Here is a 6859-nt window from a genome sequence, read left to right on the forward strand (position 1 = left end):
AATTACTACCAGAATTATTTTGACTATTGCATTGCTAAAATGTATTTTGTTTCATTATACACTTATGAGTTTCAGTTCAAACCTAAGAAACAGCAGACAAATATCAAAAACATAAATAAAAAACGGAGAATTTTGTGAATGCACAACAATTTTACAGAAAAAAATTCAATTTGATAATTGTTTAAATAATAATAATTCGTGTTTTTTAATTTATTTCATGGACGTAAGTGGAAGTTTACCAACTACCAAAAATCTAAACATTCCATATACTTTGCAAATGGATTGAATGGACTAACTGATGTGAAATTTTCGAAAAAGTTCGGTCTTATCGGTGAGAATTGAACAGGAAGTCGTTTTAAAGAACCGTTCATGACAAAGCTCCCGAAAATATAACCTGCCTAACAACCCTAGTTATCAAAGGATATCCTGGACCTGGGAGGGAGAAACCGATACAAAATTTCTGTACGTCATAGTGAGCCAAGATTCCGCTGTCACGAACTGTCACAGTGAGCCCAGATCTCAAACATTGGACTAATATGGAAAAAGCGCGTAACTGATTAAAACACATTTTCGAATTCCATCAAAAGTGACAAAAATCGAATTAAAATAAATTCATGCACATAGTGCAAGTTATGCCACGTGAGCACCTGTCAATCTGATTGAATATAAGCATTGAAAAACGCCTCGTTTTACTTTTTCCAATGAAAATAAATATTTAGTGCATATAAAACAGTGGCCCTTTTTCCATGTTTGTCAGGAAAGATCGAAAGTACACAACAAAAGAAAACTAGCGATTTTTCCCAAGCCTGCCTTGATTGTTGATGGCAAGCTGGAGTTATCTTGCAGTTCAAACAAACGTTGTCTTATATTTCGTGTGTAGTATCTGTGCCTCCCTCCCAGTCCTGGACATATCTGTGGATTTTAGCATAATACTCGGTGTTTTTCTGAAAGAAATCGAGCCTGGGTACATCTAATAGATTTTTGAGCAGAATAATGTGAAAACTCCGTTTGTCTCATATTGTTCTAAAAAAAAGTCTCAAAAAATCTTACCCGATTTTCTGACGAAATCTTAGATACAATTCTTACCAAATCCTGATAGGTTCACCTTAAGAATCCTGAACCTGAACTGAAGCTGTCAGTTTCTATTTCAAAATGGCTGAATGACGAATCTGATAGATTGAATTACCTCCCTCCTAGATTCCTTGGTGGAAATTGAGAAGGATTCACGGTGCTCCCCTGACCGTTATTATCAGAAAAAAAATATCCATCAAATCCGTGCTCACCAGTCGTTTTCCATAGCTATGCTGTAAGTCTGGGCAAAATTTAAAAAAAAAAATCGTACGGTCCGTTTTGAAGTTACGCGCTTTTGTTTACATAAGTTCACAAATTGAAAGAATATCTGAGATATATAGATGGTTATTTTGGCCGTGATTATCTGAAAAAATGTGCAAACAAAATTTGAATATAAGTTGGTTTGTAAAGTTATTTGTAACTTCTGGGCAGAGTTTTGAGTAAAAATATTAACAAAATTTGAGGTTACGCCCTTTTTAAGGTGTAATTAGGCATTCCAATACCGATAAGCATGATCAAATGTTTTCAATGACATAATGCACTTACCTACCGCAAAAGTGTTTCTCAATTAATAGATTGTTCATGAGCTCAAGCGCTATAAGGCATTACGGAGCCAATTTAATCATGAAAACAAATTAGTTTTTGTAGCATAATATTCTGAATAGTTTGTTAAAGCCATGTATTCACGATTCATAAGTGCAACTATTGTTGTCGAAGCAAAAATATACGTCATAGCATACTTTTGGTCTTGAATTTTTGGTTATGTGTAGCAGTGTATGGAATAAAATGAAAGTGACGACGTAGGAAGCAACGATACAAAATTTAAGAAAATAATGCAAATGTAGTAACTTTCGTAAAAATCAATTTAATTATCGTGACATTTACAGAGCCTTATTTTAAAATATATGTCTTCGTCAGCTTGGATAAGTTTGTGAAGCTCCCAAATCATGATTGTCTGTCTTAACTGGTTATAGCAGCTGGTGAGTCTTAACTTCACAGGCACAGTTTGCCATCGAAAAAAAAAGAGATTTCACATAGAAATCATCAATTTGTGTAGGATTTAAACTATGTTATGGAAGGTATATACATCTTTTAAAACTTATTTTCGAATTTTCCCGACCACCACCTCCTGAATTATGCTGAAGACCATCACCTCGAGCACCAGCTCCTAGAGTGGCATTACTTCGAACCTAATTCAAGGTAATTATATATTCGGGACAATAGCATTCATCGTAATGGTGCGTCAGAGTGATGGAACTTGGGTTAATGTTATTCAGGAAAATGGAATTCGGTGTAAAATTTTCTCAAGAGAGTTTTAATTTAAGTTCTTAATTTTTAAGTATTAATTAAATTAAGCTCTGCAAGTGTTTTGATTTTGAATTCATTTAAATTAAATAATAACGAATATTATTTTCTGAAGCGTATTTCAAGTATTGCGGCATCCTCGTAAAGCCAACTCATGACTCTGATCCAACTAGCAAAGATGGTTAGAAGGAAAAAGATAACCGACTCTCGTGTTTTCTAGGTGACATGAATAGTGCCGCTCTGGTGAGTCAAAAGCCAACTAATATGCAATGTTCTCCTAGTGACCACTAGATGTTGAGGTGTTTGTTAATGACATTCACGCTTGAAAAAAGGTACACAGCTCAAACGAGGGTGTGCGACATTGCCAGTCAGCTCTAAATGGCATAAAATGTGAGAAAAAGAAGAAAAATACAGCACATGAACAGTTTTTAGTATATATAAAAATTACTCAAATTTTGTGTTGTTCCAGAAAAGCCTGATGTTATGTGAGTCAAACTCACTTCTGTGTAACAATTTTTAAGCGTGGTTGTTTTGATTTCTTCCACTTTTCGTTTTTTGATTGCACGATGATTTTATTTTAGCTGACTATAATGTTTACGCGCTTTTGACTCAACAGATGGCAGTAGTGTTACTTGAATAACGTGTCGTCGACAAAATATATGACAAAATAAAGAGTCGATCATCTTTTTCATTTTAACCATCTTTGCAACTAGTTAAGGCTGAGAATGGGTTGATTGATATATACTATTCTTTCGCTATTGCATTTATACAGGACTTTTACGTGTTCTTTGTTATATTTTCTTTGTCTATTTTCTCATTTCAAACTCATTTCAAACCCGTTTAAATATTTCATTTCAGATTTCATTTGAATTTGTGGACTTATACAATCAAAAGGGTGTAGCTCCAAAATGGGCCCTATGACTTTTTTTTTTAAATTTTGCCCAGACATGGAGCTTAGCTATAGAAAACGACTGATGAGCCCAGATTTGATGAAGATTTTTTTTCAATAATAACGGTCAGGGGGAGCACCGTGTCTGTATGATATAATCTTTGTTTTTCTAGGAAAATCTTGTATAATCACTACTTTTAAAAGCACTCGGAACAATTTGTTTGAGAAAAAAGTATTATATAAAGCTACTCCTTCAATTCCCAAGTTTTTATTAACAATCTAAGTATTATTTTTCACTATCTTCATCGGTCTTAATACGTTCTGCGCAATCATTTGTTTTACTTGGCTTGGTGGTAGGTCATTTGGCATAAAACGTTTGGCATAAAGCCGTTTGATATATTTAGCACAAATTTACCCTTCTTTCAAACATAATATTTTTTTTTTGTAAATATGATGTAACCATAATTATCACAGGACTGAAACGGCTGTCATCCTCGAACAAGTGGAGTGAAGCCAAAAATTTGGTGCTGGAGAAGGTGCTGATTTGACAGCTCGTCCAAAAATACCGTTTTAGGCACGAGACACACTCGTTTTCGAATGCGACATTCATATTTTATCTACCAATCTGGTATTTAGGGTGTATTATTTTATCCAGTTTTTCTGTAATTTCTAGATAATTTAGCCACATTTTATTAGGCCCAACGATAAACGATTATCAATAGTATAGTGTTTTTCTCATACGACATTTGTCGCTTCCGCGCGGGGTTTGATGAGGGCAAAGCCTAAATATGTTTACTCCAGCACTAGCGCCACACAGATTGTGGTAGGCTTCAAGAACTAGCGCTTTCTTCAGGGGGTTGATAATTATAGGTATAGAAACTGATTTGAAATTTAAATAAATTTCGCCTTCTTTTATACATAGGCTGTTCTTTGGAGCTATATCACTGCGGAACACGTTTTTGTCTACAGCACCAATCGTTATTTACTTAATTAAGCGTTGCTGAATCCATTGCCGTTTTCAAAAATATCACAGCACGTCTATTTTTTGAGATATTGGCAGTTGAAAATGCAAAATTTGACTATTTCAGCCAACTTGCATGCAAGTTTGCCAGCTTGTAAGGCAATCTATTTGCTTAATTTGTCACAGAATTCAAACTTTATGTTATAACAATAATCACCTGCAAAGTTCATGATATTATCGATGCTTAAAAGTTATTTTTTCAGTGTTTCAGATATGTATTATATTTTTTCATATGAAAGAAACGAAGCGTTTTTTATGGAGACTGCAAGTAGGTAGAAAAAATCGATTCAATCTAAATTTTATCGTGCAATTTCAACCAAATTATGTCTGAAACGAAAGTTGAGGTCCTAATTTGCATGCTTGCTGGATCAGATTACAAAAAAGTTTGGTATAACATACTTTAAATATCATGTAAACATCAATGAAAACAGTGGTACATACAACTATAGCGACTTGTAGCCAAAAATTGTGACGTGCAGGGACATTTCTGAGAACGGCATCAGATTCAGCGGCCCTAAATCTGTAAGAGACACATAATCTGATCCTTGAGACACGCAAACATGTCATTTTTGTTACGCTGTGTATTTTTAGATATGTTTTTGCTTCCAACTGCCAAAGGGCGGCAATCGATAACATTGATCGGCTCAAGTTATAAGCAAAAAGAGAAATCGATTACTGCAGTTACTTCGATAGGTTGTGTTACTTTTCCCAGAGTGTCGATTTCCCGAATGTCGTTACCCCGAACGCCAATTCCCCGAATGCCAGTTCTCGCTTCCCCGAACAGCCTACGAAAAGTTTTTGGCACTCATAATTGTCGTAACTTTATACATTTCAGGGTGGTGAACGAACTGGCCATCTGATATGCACCCTTCTTTATTTAATTTTTTCGAGTTTTACCGTCTTAGCATTTTTTCCAAAATGTGTATAGCTGAAAATGACAGAATACCTCCTTCATCCAGCCGCTGAAGGCTATTATAGCACCTATTTTAACTGCACCACTTTTTGGGGAAAAGGGTTATTCGGAGAACCGGCATTCGGAGAAACGACATTCAGGGAAAAGTAGCAAAATCACTTCGATGATTCTGAACGCAATTGTGATTTGTTTTATTATGCCGCAATTATTTTTGGCGTCCAATCTTCTATTGGTTTAATCATTAATTTTGCCTTCTTTTAATAACAGGCTGTTCTTAATATTTATACTGTTTTAAATTGTATTATTTAGTTAAGCTAAATGTTAACCGTTTTTATTTTAGTTGTTTATCAATTCTTGCAAACGTGCTGTTGGAATGATAGTTTCTTCAGAACCTGCCTATATTCATGATATTATTTTTGCAAACACAAGATCTCCTTTTGAGATATGCTGGAAAAAAAAAATTATTTCAATCACAAATTTTTCCTTCTTTCGATAATAGACAGTGTTTACAGTGTGTACATCAGGTACACTTTCAATATTAAAATTTATATTGAATCGTTAAAAAGTTTTTCCACATTTTTTTTTTCAAACATGTGTAGTTCGTTTGAGTTATGTTGTGAAAAGATATTTTGAGTTAGAGCCTTAAATATCTTAAACTTAATATAACCTGCTCTCGTACTTAGGCTATTTTTGCAGTATGCTGCAATCTATCTTATCTATGGATAAGAGCTTTGAATATTACGGTTCTTTTGAAAATTTTCCGTTCTGCGGTAGCCGCCAAGTTCCCAGACAACCAAAATGTACGTATAACGAAATCTCCTGGAGGCTTTGTATGTGCAACATTTCACTTATAAGATGTCGCGAAAAGACCTTCTACGTACAAAAGTGGAGGCGATATGCGTGCATACATTATGTGATGAATAATAACATACAATGCGAGTGTATACATTTTCTACCGAACTAACCTGTGATCTTATCCGACTTAACTTATGATAACAAATGTTGATTTGACAGCTGCTACGGAGTGATCCGATTTTGTTTGTATGAGTGTACGAGACGAAACAAAATGTACAAGTGAACTCAGAAAAGAAGTGTTTTATGCGAGGAAGGTCATCAATCTGACGAGTTTATCCACGGTGTTTTGCGGGTTTGATGTAATTAGTATGAATAAACGAGTTGTAACGTGAACTTTCATACGATTTCTGGTTGTCTGGGTTCTACCGCAGCTGTCAAAGTTCTACCGCAGGCTTAAAAATCATTGAATCATTGAACGAAACCATTTAATCAAAGTATGCTAGTAGAGTCCAAAGCTTGTATAAACAACAGAAAACAACAGTAATTTGCGTGGTTTCCAAGGTATCATCGCTGCCGGTCGATGATGCTTTGTGAAAATCAGTAATGTGGTAGCTGCGGTAGCTTTCTGTTCAACCGTAGAACGGAAAGTTATCTCTTAAATTGCAATATTTTGAAAATAAATTTTCCCTTCTTTTACCAAGTAATTTTCATCAAGTGTTACGTCCAAACTGGGAAAGAGCTTGATCTGCAGAGAAATATTTAATGCGCGTTCCCTTTATTAATAACTGCGAACTTTCTTTGTCAATTTACTATTTTCAAATATATGTATCGCAACAAGCTCAACAATACTCTATGTTCTGGGATG

Source organism: Aedes aegypti, chromosome 3 (assembly GCF_002204515.2).
Source record: "Aedes aegypti strain LVP_AGWG chromosome 3, AaegL5.0 Primary Assembly, whole genome shotgun sequence".
Lineage (NCBI taxonomy): Eukaryota > Metazoa > Arthropoda > Insecta > Diptera > Culicidae > Aedes > Aedes aegypti.